This window comes from Hyaena hyaena, unplaced genomic scaffold (assembly GCF_003009895.1).
Source record: "Hyaena hyaena isolate Hyena2069 unplaced genomic scaffold, ASM300989v1 scaffold_104, whole genome shotgun sequence".
Lineage (NCBI taxonomy): Eukaryota > Metazoa > Chordata > Mammalia > Carnivora > Hyaenidae > Hyaena > Hyaena hyaena.
In genome coordinates, this window is record NW_024080736.1 from 3319988 (window position 1) to 3334033 (window position 14046).

The following is a 14046-nucleotide window of genomic DNA, read 5'->3' on the forward strand; positions in this document are numbered from 1 at the left end:
TAAGATCTGCCAAGAGTGGGAAATCTAGTAAAGCACCCTACACTTTGGGCTGGGACACTTAACTGTACTCTGGGAGTAAAGATAAACCAGAAGTAAACTAGGCCTTGCAGTTCTGACTTGTGTCATTTGATTAGCCCAGGAAACCACACTCTGAACTTGGATCAAAATGGTCTCAGGTGGGAGAAGCAAATACAATCTTCTCTGGAAGAGGGGGAGGGGGATAAGCAGTGTCCTATCTTCAGATTATTTCTACAAATATTTTTGAATAATCAGGAGTCTGAAAAGACAAAAGAATTATTAGAAATAATAAGCAATAGTAGTAGTGGTAAAAGGTGACTGGGTTATAGTACTGTAGTTCATCTCTTAAGATAATTCTTAACATAACCTTGTAGAACTGCGGTAGAAAAGAGCTAGCTAGTGTCTATAGGATGATGATCGGTGGGGATGGAGGAAGTAGACAGCAGTGGAAGAGCTACAAGAATGAGTCATCTGATGACCACAGTGTTGGAGATGGCCAATATTTTCCTAATACCGCTAGAAGTTATTGGTTGAAGAAAGTCTCCCTTAGTGGTTTTCTTTTCAAAGTAACTTCATGTTTCAACTGTTTTATCATCCATAATGTTTTCTCCTGCTATAGCTAGCCAGAGCAGCTAATAACAAATGATATCCAAACGGTAGCAGATATAAGCTAAATATGATCTAAATCAGGAACTCGTTTTTCTTTTTAAAAATATGGAATGTTTCATGAATGTGTGTGTCATCCTTGTGCAGGAGCCATGCTAATCTCTGTATCGTTCCAATTTTAGTATATGTGCTGCCAAAGCAAGCGCTAAATCAGGAACTCTTGATCCGAGGTCTTCTGCTACCTGCTCTTTTAGAAGACTATGAATCTCCTGAAATTGTATGTTTTAATAGGGAGGGAGTACAGGAAATTTTAATTCTTCCATCCTCCAGGGCTTCTTTGCTACTGTCTAAAAAAAAAAAAAAAAAAGTAACGACTCCCAGTAGCCCATAGTTGAATCTGTAAATTCAAATACCTTCAAGATACAAGCAGTTTTAATATATCTGTCATGGCTGGGTTAATCATAGTAGGAAATGATAAAGTGTATATTGAACTGCAGAGTGTACAGCCAACGTGAGGGCATTTTAACCCTAATTTTTAAAAATAGGCTTGCCAAACAGGTTTTTGAAAAATTGTTTAGAAAAATCTGTCCACTATGTTAAGGGTAAATAGAAGTTTGAGGTTAAGATGGCGGCCTAAGGTGTTTTCCATAGCTCTAAGAACTACATCTCAGTATGGACCAGAGGACAGAAAAGTAGGGAAGAATGGTCTGGGAAGTAGGTGGGAAAACTAGATCCATGTGAGGCTATCAATGACACAGGTCACTGTCAATCCTCAATTGAGGAAAAATAGCCTAAGTTGGGGAAGGTACATAAAAATCTAAGGAATCTTTAAAAAAATTGTTTTGGTAATCTTTATTTATTTTTGAGAGAGACAGAGTGCAAGCGAGGGAAGAAAAGAGAGACAGAGGGAGGCATAGAATCTGAAGCAGGCTCCAGGCTTGGAGCTGTCAGCACAGAGCTTGATGAGGGGGCTTGAACTCAGGAAACTGTGAGATCATGACCTGAGCCAAAGCTGGATTCTTAATTGACTGAGCCACCCAGGCATCCAAGAATCTTTAATTATAGGACCTCATCTCTTAAAAGTGAAGGTGTCTGAATCTCTCCTACTTACCCTTCCTTCTCTTTCAAATTACTGCCTTCTTTAAATAACTCATCTAAGTTAAAGAGCCTTAAGAGCCTAAGTTAAAGAATCAACTTTTAGGGAATCTCTCTAGTTGCAGAGGGGAGTATTTAGATGCCTTGCTTGAGGATATGGAATGAAGAGTTAGCAATAACGCAACTTCATCAGAACACTCTAGTCCAGCCTTTCTTGTTAATTTTGATTTCTTCAGACCAGTTTTTGGATTAAAATTATTACCCATGGCAACAAACCTAAATGTTTTATTAATTTTTTGAAAATGTACACAGTACGCAAAATTTTGTATGTAGGTGCAATTTTCTGGAGAGATTGTCCACAAATTTCATCAGTAATCATTTTGCGATATATATATATGAAATCATGCATATTATACACCTTAAACTTACATAATATTATACATCAATTGTATCTCAAAAAGCTGGAAATGTTTAAAATATGCTTCCTAAAAAACGAAAATTTATCTAATTTTATCTAGTATTTGATAACCCTGTAGTCTTTTTACTAATAACTTAGACATAAATAAATAAGCAAAAAGTCACCCACACATACACACACATAGTTGTTCTCTCTTTTGCTATTTAGGAATTAAATTTTTAAAAGATTAGGGACTATACATAGTAACTCATTAGTTTGGCACTTAGCTAAGAAAACAGGCTTTTAAATGCTAATAACCTTCCATCACAACACCCTACTTCTGATTCTCTCCCACTGAAGTGGGAATCACTGCAGATACAGGATATAAAGAGACAGAAAGTACTCACTGCTGGCAACACTTATAGTAGTGTTTTCTTGCCTACACAATTGCCCCCAGTGTGTGTACAAGAAGTACTATGTGCACACTGATGTATGGTGATGACTATTTGGCTGGGATATAAAGCGGTGTTTGACAAGCTCAAGAATCTTGAATGCTTCACTGAAATCTCTAAGACTGATATTTCTCACTGAGTGTTCCTTTGGGTTTTAAACTGAGGTGTCTAATGTCTGCTTTGAATAGACATATGTTTGAGATACAAATTATGGTAGAGAAGCGTTACTTCTATAATGTGGTATTTCCATATTATTCCCCTACTGGCCTGGATTTCCTCATCCATAGCACAATTTATTCTAATGTGGAAAGCTACGTATTTACATACTGGTCACAGTAAGGAAAGTATTATCCTCAAAACTCACATTTGTCTAAATAACAAACTTACTCTCTGTTGGCTTCCAAATCTGGGATTTATTCTAGAAACTGCACACTAAAACAACATGATCTAATCATGTAGGCTAAAAGAGAAAAGCACCATTCTAGGAAGAATTATTTCACTGTACTATAATAGTACAGACTGGGAAAGACAGTTACATGAAAAGTAACAGGTAAGTTTTGAAAATAAAGTGGGTAGGAAAGTAGGGATTCTGATGAACTAGTAGCTAAAATCCTTAAAGACTGGTAGGACCTCAGAGTGTACAGAAGCTGTATCAAGGAAGGCAGTGACTGGTACAGTCTGATGATGTGACATGGAAAGCTGAAGTGCTAGGGAAGGAAGTAGGGGAATGGTCTAGAATGGACTCTCCCAGGTCAGCCCTCATGAGAATTTTTTTGGGAGGGCATACATAAAGAATTTAATACCTTCTTCAGTTGTTTGAATGTGGTATTTTCTTTTCATCTCCCTGAGAAATTGAAGAACGGGGAATTAGGAATCCAGCCTTACTGGTGGTGCTGAAGCTATGTGTTTGCAGTAGCTGTCCTTTCTTCAAGGACTGGTTTGTCTAATGCCAAAAGATATACTTATAGTACAAATTGTTCCTCACATCATCCTAATGTTTTCCAAATAATCTGCTGAATGTTCTGGGTGGTGTGTATGTATGTATTATCTGACACAGCAGCTCTTAGGAGAATTTGCATATGTTTCATATACTGATTTTATGTCCTTGGTATCTACTATTACTTTTTAAAAAAAGTTTTAATGGTTTATTTATTTTTGAGACAGAGAGAGACAGACCGTGAGCTGGGGAGGGGCAGAGAGAGAAGGAGACATATAATCTGAAGCAGGCTCCAGGCTCTGAACTGTCAGCACAGAGCCCAACGTGGGGCTCAAACTTATGAACTGTGAGATCATGACCTGAACTGAAGCTGGATGCTTAACCAGCTGAGCCACCTAGGCGCCCTTGTATCTACTATTACTTATCTCTAGTATTTACCTCTACTTTTTTTTCTGATATTTTCCTTATTTGCAAAATGTCCCAATTTTTAGTAGTTGCCATTATTTTATACTTGACCATTGATTCACTTAGTATTTATTGAGTATTATATAGCCATCACTGGTCTGAGCACTAGGTATACAGTGATGAAAAAGTTGGACAAGTCCCACATTCACAGATCTTGTAATTCAGCCTCCTTCATGTAGCATAAACTAACTTCTCAGTTCCCTGGTTTACAATTTAGGAAATCCTGTTGCAAGTAAGGATATCTGTTCTCATATAGTAAATATAGCCTAAGATGGTAACTGCATATAGTTAATTTTCTACAAGGTATGTGATTTGTGTATTTTTTTTTTAGCACAAATATGTTTAAATACTGGCCACATACTGGTGACAAATAATGTTATACTTAAAAGTTTTTTGGGGCGCCTGGGTGGCTTAGTCGGTTGGGCGTCCAACTTTTGCTTAGGTCATGATCTCGCAGTTTGTGGGTTCGAGCTCCGCGTCGGGCTCTATGCTGACTGCCAGCTCAGAGCCTGGAACATGTTTCAGTCTGTGACTCCCTCTCTCTCTGACCCTCCCCTGCTCACGCTGTCTCTCTCTCTCTCTCTCTCTCCTAGAAATAAATAAAACATTAAAAAAAAAAGTTTTTTTTGAATAGTGGTCAGAAAGTTACAGTTCAAAGGGGTGGTAAGTTATCTTTGTTCTTTATTCTATGTTGATCAAGAAAAACAAATCAGTACTAAGAGATAAATCAGCAAATGTTAGCTGTAGCATCAGAATCATTTTTTTATTAAAAATTAAAAAAAATTTTTTTTTTTTTGAGAGAGAGATAGACAGACAGACAGTGTACGAGCAGGGGAGGGGCAGAGAAAGAGAGAGACACAGGATCCTGAGCTGTCAGCACAGAGCCTGATGCAGTGCTTGGACTCATGAACCATGAGATAATGACCTGAGCTGAAGTTGGCACATGACCCAGGCGCCCCAGCATCAAAATCTTAATATGGCACCATGAGACAGATTTTTCTAAGCCCAAACCTCATGAAAGTGGCATAAATTACATTACTTATTTTCAGTGAATATACCTTTCTATAAAAGTCAAGATTCATTATAGTAAACTTAGAGGTATAATGGCATTGGTTTTAAGTTGCTTAATAGTACAGATTAGTAATTTATAATCTGTAAATAATCTATACAGAGAAAGCAAGGGGAAAGACCTATAGACAGTTACAAAAAGGACAGCAGAGAGTTTTTGAATAGAAGAAGGGTGGGATACGAGGAATATAAGGAATGTTTCTATTGGAATGCAAGGCTGAGAAAGATTTATGCTTCCATACCATGGAATGGCACATACCAAATATGCAGGGAAAAAAATAAGAAAAAATTGTTGCTTGATTTGAACAGCTTTCCTCAAAATTCCAATTTACTCACTTAAATGTGGACTGGACCTAGTAACTTGCTTCTAACAAACAGAATATGGCAAAAAGTGATACGATATCACTTTTTAAAAAAAGTTTTCTTCCCATAAGTCTTATAAGCATAAATGTCATAATGCATCATTTCTAGATAAGGAAAAACACATGGACATTAGGCTGCAGGAACTTATATACCAGTTAGGAAAATAAAACATAAAACCACCTTTATTTTCAGAAATAAATTTGTAATAATATATACATGTGGCAGAGAAATTATTAGTCCTAACAACTGATGTTCCAGACGCTGAGCAAAGTAAATTATGTATATTATCTTATTTAATCATCACAAACACCCTATGGAGTAGACAATATTACTATCTTCATTTTACAAATGAGGAACCAGAGGATTAGGAAGATTGAGTAATAAAAGCTACACAGCTAATATGTGGCACAGCTAGAACTGAATCCAAGCTTGTCTGATTTCAGGGCCTGAGCTATTTACCACCATGAAAAACTGCCTCCATTCAAAACCACCAAAACCCAAAACCCATACAACTTAGCATTTATGCATATACAACAGATTGCTTGTAAAAACAACCAATGACTAGAGGGTATAGCTGTAATGTTATCCTCTTTGTAAAGTACTCTAAATAAAGGCTGACAGCCCTACCCACAGCATTCTTAGATAAAAGTCATTAAAGGTTCTCAAATATTATAATAATTGTAGGTAAGATTTATATAGCACTATGGACCACATGCATTAATTGTTTTGATTATTTCACACATTTTAATTTATACATCTTTGCAGCATTCTTATGGTGTAGGTAATATTGTAATCTCCATTTTACAGATAAGGAAATTAATTATTCTTATGAAAAAGTAATTTGCTCAAGTTCACACAAATAGTTAAGTGACAGAGCTAATATCTAAACACAGGTGCTCTGGCTCCAGGGTCTGTAGTCTACACTAGTGCAGTTTACTCTAAACCAATACATTTTATTGCCTCAAAAACTGTGGGGATGAGCACTGGGTGTTACATGGAAACCAATTTGACAATAAACTATTTGTAAAAAAAAAAAAAAAAAAATTAAAAAAAATAAAATTAAAAAAAATTAAAAAAACAAAAAAAAAAACCCTGTAAGTTAAAATATTTTTCAGTTACTAGAAAAAACTGTCCTTTTGGATATCTAATTTATGGATCTAAGCACCACATTTAGAGGCCAAGTCTTTAGAATCTGTGATGCAAAACACCTTGAGAAAGGTTAATTTAAAAGTTAGTGGGATGAGACTACTCTTCTTTTAAATGATAAAATGTAAATCAGGAAAACACTTAAAAATGATCAAAGTGAAATGCTTTATTCAACAATGCATCTGTCCATTGAAATAACTTTCTAACATGTTAAGAACTTATTAGTGGATAAGGAAGTGTGGGGAAGAAAAGCTTTTCATATTTGTATTCTAGTTCTTTGGCATGCTTATTTTCATAACTAGTAATCAGGCAGCGTCTCTCGTACTTAAAATACACTGAAATATGTTCAGTTTCTGTTTCTGAGCTCTATTTTCTGTACTGACTTTCACACTGTGATTCGGGCAGCACTGTGTTTCAGTTATTCCTTTCATTCCATTTACCAGTCTGTCCACTGTCCGCATTTTAGATTTTTTTTTTTTGGTTGAAATAGTTGAACCATTAACAGCCTCTGATTTCAACCTTTACAACAGTAATTCTTTTCTCTTTTTTTTTTTTAAAGTGGGTAAAGTATGTATGTGTCACAGAATGTTGAGAGCCTGTTATAGAAAGAAGCACATATGTACGTTATAAAATAGTATTGTGTATAATAAGGAGTTTAGAGACCCCCTAAGGCTCACCAATTAATTCAGGTTAAAAACCTTGCTTTACACTTACTGTATTTATTACACAGTAGACAGAGGAAATATAAGCACAACATAACAGAAGATGTGGATTACAAGACAAAGGCTTCTTGGTCTCCGCATGCCAATGAAAAATCCTATTAGAGGGTTTTAATAAATAATCTTAAGTAGAAAATTCATAGCGAAACAAATGAAGAATGGCTAACTAACAAAGACTTGATAATGTTTTTTGGAAAAAAAATGGAAGTAAGAAAACAATTGTCAAGGTTCAAGAAATTATTCACCTTATAGAAAACATTTATCTGTAGTAGCTTGTACTTGTACGATAGAATGTACACTGCTAATTAGAAATTCAAAGGAAAAATCCTTTACAAATTAAAAAAAAGTAATATGAATATGTATCAAATAACTATCATAAAACTCTTTTCCATTCTTGAGTTTCAAATACATCCTAATTTTATTGTCACCTTAAATAACACTGTCCTTTGAAGGACAGTGCCATTTTAAAAGAGATTTAAAAGGACTATTATAAAAAGATTAATCTCAAATTTCTCTGAAAATATTCAGTGTGGATAAAAGCCTGCCTATTTTCAGAACACTGGTCTGTACTTTGGCCCTTAACCCTGCACATGTAGTCAAAAGTCCTATAAAACTGCTGACTTCTTCTGCCATATGTGTCAAGGGTCTAAGTTGAAATGATGCATTATTATAATGTACAGTATAAAAACTTAAGAAATGAAGATATAAATGAAGAGTATCACCATCCTTTAGTGGCATCTGATTACTGAAAAATTTCAATACAAATTCATTTTGCAGAAATTTTAGAAAATGAACAAAGTGTAATGCTGATAATGGATAATAAAAACAGGGAAGGTGCTCTTACTGTTTATTTTGCCTGAACCAAGCATTTGGCATATACACTAATTTTATTTAATATTAACAACCCTAAAAGATAACCTATCATAAAAGAGCTAATTTTATCACAAGTTTATAGACAAAGAATTCAAGGTTATGAAAGTTACATGGAGTTACTGCTATGAGGTAACAGAGTCAGAAACTAAACCAGATCTAATTCTAGAACTTGAGCTCTCATTCCTAATATACACTGCCTGAGAACAAAGCTTAAAACCACCTATAATCCCACCACCAGATATAACCACTGCTAACATGAGCATTATCTCACTAATCCTGGTCTCTTCTGACTTTCCAACCAATCTCGATTTCCTTGCTCTTTAAGCAACCCATGTTTTCTCTATGAATGCATACATTCAAGTATCTATACAAATAAATACATATTTGTTAAATTACAGAAATAACATCATGGTATGTACAATGTTGTTGTGACAAGAAACTGAGGCACAAAGACATCATAGGACATGTTCAGGATCATACGACGAGTAAGGGAGAAGTCAGAACTGAAACACATACATTTAACTAAAGAGGACCCTAAATCTTTACATCTTTTTTTCCCTGATTATTCAGAAAACACTTTAACATCCTGTGGTATACTTCAGGATTATCATTATGATAATAAAAAAATTAGTTAACATTTATGAACATTCTAAGTGTTTTATATTTATTAATCTGATTTGAGATTATTATTCTTTTTTACAGATGAGGAAACGGAAAGTCAGAAAGGGTTAAGAGCCTCGTCTAAACCCACACAGCTAATAAACAATGCCATAAGCAGGAAAATTAGAGTGTAGAATCAATCTGTTCTTTTACCTTGGGAATTGTTTTTATTAAAATCACTGATATCAGTTGGTTACCCTAAAAATAGAGTACAGTTCAGCCTCATAGTTAAAAACAGATTTTTCTGCTTTTTAATTTAAGGATAGTTAAGGGGTGTCTATGGAATTTAAATAGCAAAAGATTTATGGACACTCTATTTCTGGACCATTGTGTCCACCTGAAGAGTTAAACAATAAATTGTGCTTCTGATCCTATACAAATCACTTGAATTTTCTAGATCTTAATTTCCACACTGTAAGACGATTATCAAGCATAATTCACTTACCACCCCCTATACTCTGGTAGGTCAGTTATGTAACACCATCATTCATGTCCATGGTTTCCAGTACAGAACCAATACATATTGTTTACTTGTATTTTTCTCACATTTTCTGCAAACAACAAATCTGATTTTAAGGAATATTAAAACTTCACTTATGTATTTTAGAATCTAATGATATGTACAGTGAATCATTTAAATTATTAGACAAATATTCTGGATTGACAGCTATGTCCCAGTGTAGCTTTCCCTGGACTTTGAAGACCAAATATCAATGACTAGCTCTGGTTTGATCCACAATTTCCTTTTATAGGTAGGACACTGCTAAAAACTACGTGTAAGTACATAGGTACAAAAGTCAAACCAAGAAAGACATATCCATTTTTTAGACATAAAAGCTTTATTCTTCCAACCTAAGATATAGGAATCAAAAGGTTGAAGTTTAGATTAATATGGAAACAACATCCCAAATAAATGCCTCAGAGGTCAAAAGCAGAACGAACCCTACAGACTCCAGCACTATTCACCGGACTGCACGTAAGCAGCCTGCAACAGTCCTGTAACCAGCTGCACCAGCAGCTTCAGAAGCACCTGGGAATTCTTGAGCGAAGCGAATCCGCAACCCAAGCCAGGTTTACTGAATCAGAAATTCTGAGGGTGGGCCCAGCAACGTGTTTAAACAAGTCTTCATGGTAATTCAGAAGCATGCTAAAATCTGAAAGCCACTGCTCGAGAACCTCTGGTTTATGACTTGTCTCTGTGAGATATATTGTTTTCCTCAATTTGTATGTGATCATGAATAAAGCAGATGGACAAGAGCAATAGCTTTAACTGCATTATACATATATAAATATACAATAAAACATGATCACTGTTCTGTTAGCATATCCTATATAAGAGAAATTTTAAAAGAATGGATTATTTGTTTGCTTTGTGAGTATACTGGTTATTGTCAAGTACTGTTAAGTGTAGGAGATAATAGCTTCAACTTCCAGGTCACTAATCTTATCTCAGTAGAAACTTATTTTCAGAGAGTTTAGTAACTTTATTATAATAGGGTAAAACACCAAGAAGTGTCTGTGCTTTAAACCTGTTCAGATAAGAAAAGGAGAGAATAAGAAGCACTGCAATTAACATTTTGGCAACATGTTTTAGTTTCTTCCTGGCTTTCTGAAAATCTAAACTGAGGTTTAGTTTGGTTCAACTCCAATTCAGCAAAGATTCATATTTGTGGGAAATATACATAAATAATAATGTGGTAAGATTTTTTTTTAGTGATTTAGCACTGGCATTGCCACAAACAGCAACTACCTTACTTTCTGACGATAATGGCTACATTAGATTAAAGATGTCAGATGGGCAATCGGGAAGTGAAAGATTAGTCTCCTTGACAGTCATTCTGACTTGCAAATCTGGAAAAGAGAAGGCCTCTGATAGTTTCTCTTCCAAAATTCAAGGCAGGAATAGGGAATTAGTACATTTTTTAAGTTTACTTTATTATACTAAAATTTGCATGAAGAAATACAAAGCACACTATTCCACTGCCCAAGAAGTCTGACAGCACCTCAATACATGAAAAAGATTCTTTTAACAATATGCTACCGTGCCATTTAAAGAGCTATTTGATTCCTTTTAGAAATAGAAAAGCTGGTTCCTAATATATAACTGTGATTGATTTAAAAATAGTCCTCTACAATAGCAGATGAAGCCTAGGATTCTGCCTCCTCCAAGTGAACTCCCCAGGTTTTTCAGTATTTAAAACTGATTCACGTAGTCAATTTCTCTGATTAGGTTTGGCCAGGGTTTTTACCGATTGTCTTTTTTTTTTTTGAAACATGTCTCATCTGGCTTCAGAACTATATTATCCTGACATTTCAGATTAGAGCTATTGACACATTCCCTAGAACTAAAAATTATTTTATTTTGCTGACCACTAATGCTGTAAATATGTAGTAGTTTCATTCTTGTGGTTTAGCATCAATTTTAATCAGCAGGAATAAACAAAAGACCTAAAACCAAGTCTTTTAAGGCTCTCTACTAAAGCTCTGATGTGTATACTCAACTAGATCTTTGAACATTTCTGACACATCTCTATAGACTCACTGTAGAGTGAGTGTAAAGGATGTTGCCAGGCAACTCATCTCGGTTTGTAAGAATCTAAGCATTGATAATGACTCCATCTCAGCCTGGCTCCCACAAGAGAAGGATTTTAGTGAACTCCCACATGTGCTCACAGCTCACAGGCCATTCATGAGAAGAGGTATTTCTAAAAGTGAATGTCCAGGAGTCCAAATTGGAACCTATTAAGTTTCTTTTCTAATTTAAGTTTAATGTTTCCAACATCGCAACTATTTTTTCTGTCCAGAAATCCAATAGGGATTAGAAAAAGTAGGTCATAAAGGGCTAGTGTTGAATGAATATTTTTATTATATCTTTAACATTCTTGTTTGCAAAGGGCCAAAGCAATATTTCTTTAAGTATCTCAAATCACAAAAATCACCCTGAAAACTATCTACCAAAATTATTTTAATTCCTTTGAAAATTATCCTTAAAATGGTTTTCCATACTTAACTCATTATTCTATCAATAGTCAAAAAGGATATTCAGTAAAAACTATGTCCTAACAAGGAAAATATGCAATTGGTTGCAAAAGGGGTTACGGATATGTTTTTATGAGTAATATACATGCTAAACACTGCCCTGCTGGACAGGCCTGGTCCAAACCTCCCTCTGTCAAAGCAGAGACTTTGCATGCATGCTTACCAGGACAGTATGCATCCACGTCCAGTTTCTGAGCTGAAGCGAGGGTTGGTGAGCCAAGCTCGGATTCTGGAATTCGTGGGCTCTCAACAAACTTTGCCTTCCTCAGAGGCGCTAAGGACAAAAAAAGAGACAGAGAGAGAGGGAGAGGGAAAAAGGAGAAAGAGAGAGGGACAGAGAGAGAGAGAGAAGCAAACAGAAAGTAAGGAAGAAAGAAAAAGAAAAGAGAAACAGGGAAAGAGAAGGGAAAGAGAGAAACATAGAGGGGTCATGAGTAAGGGGAACAGCAGGCAACAGATGGAAGCACTTAAATGAACGACACACTCTGTCAGACTCAGATCAGGTTACCCTATTTTTTTGTGCCAGAAAAAAAATTAACTGCATTCTTCATAGAGGAGATGGGTCTTGTTAAAAAGTCACTGCAAACTGGAAAAGCTAAAATCTAATATTCAAAACTATGAGCCTATGTTGTAACTATCTATTACCTTTAGCTACTTTCTTTCTATAAAGCAGAGAACTTTTTGTTTTCCTTTGCCATTAAACACAGGTATTAACTGAGGAAAGTATAGGGCTAAGTTTTTAAACTTTTGCTTATAATAAGTGTAATCAAACATTTTATCCAGAAATAACTACTATAACACTCAGTTATGATAAATACCATAACTAAGATTAATCTACTTAGCTTAAAAGGAAATCAATCACCTGACTGCTCAGTTATTAATGTAAGAAGTCAAAACTGCTAGTGGACTGAGATATTATCTAGGCCATGCCAGTCTGACACTGGATTCTAAAGGTGAAGAAATATGATTTAGTTACACATATAATCACGAGGTCTTCCCCTGGATTAGTAATATTCTATGCCATGGAACCCATTCATTCTTGTAAAGAATGAAATAAAAGTAAAATTCAAAAATTGTAAGTTCTATTTATTAAAGGCTTGTTTTAAGTTCTATTTACTGATTTTTAGGGGGAAGAGTTAAGGAACACCATTGATATACACTTAAGTAATCAGTTTAATACATTAAAAGTTAAAATTATGGTGATTACTTTGGTACTCTCAAACTGCGTTCCATTAAATAAACTACAACAGGGTGAAAGTGCTTAGGATAACATTGGCTCAAAAGTATCAGTTGAGGGGCGCCTGGGTGGCTTAGTCGGTTGGGCGTCCGACTTTCGCTTGGGTCATGATCTTGCGGTTCGTGGGTTCGAGCCCCGCGTCGGGCTCTGTGCTGACTGCCAGCTCGGAGCCTGGAGCCTGTTTCTGAGTCTGTGACTCCCTCTCTCTGTGACCCTCCCCTGCTCGCGCTGTCTCTCTCTCTCTCCTAGAAATAAATTAAAAAACATTAAAAAAAAAAAAAAGTATCAGTTGAATCTGAAATTGAGTTGTATGCATTTTATTTATGTCATAACTATAGGTGTCCAAGACTTGTGAGTGCTTAAGATCCCATTACTTTTTTCAAAAGTTTCTACATGTTCTTCAAAATCCTCATCCATTACTGATCCACAGAGGATTTAAGTTATTCCTAAAAGACTCTGTAAAAAGTAATACAAAACTTTTGTCATTATACTGGCCAGCATTCTTCTCTATTTTCTCTGGAGGATAAAAATAATAAAGTATTAATAAAATACAGAAAGTACTTTTGAAATGTGCCAATGCTCAAAACCTACAGGCAACTAAATCACATTTTAAATCTTAAGATATATATGTATATTTTAAGTGTATGTTAACAAACAAAGTAAATTCTATTACTGTCTCCATAGCAACAAGAGCTAAGGGTGCTAACAGTATGGTTCTCTGCCAAAGCAAGCTTTGGAATACCAGAACTCTCACCTCTGCTAAAACTGTAATAATTGAGCCTATTTTTAACAGTCACTATCACAAATGAAGATCTCAAGTGATTTATATATGCAGATCTGCAGGCTACTAATAGCCAATATTAGAGTCTCTTTCATTATAATCTCACCAATTCAAAAATAATGAAACATTTTATTTATCCAGTATTGCTTTGTATAGAAGAAATTACTATAATTTAATCCTTAAAGCTATT

The 14046-nt window shown here is 35.2% G+C and overlaps 1 protein-coding gene and 1 non-coding gene across 6 annotated transcripts in view; both read right to left on the reverse strand.

The window, feature by feature from the left end:
- Positions 1 to 14046, reverse strand: part of TANC2 (tetratricopeptide repeat, ankyrin repeat and coiled-coil containing 2) — a 374283-nt gene that overhangs the window by 154525 nt on the left and 205712 nt on the right. The window lies entirely within an intron of this gene.
- On the reverse strand, positions 727 to 830 carry LOC120234236. The gene has a single exon (XR_005529032.1). It is a non-coding gene; the product is annotated as a U6 spliceosomal RNA (small nuclear RNA).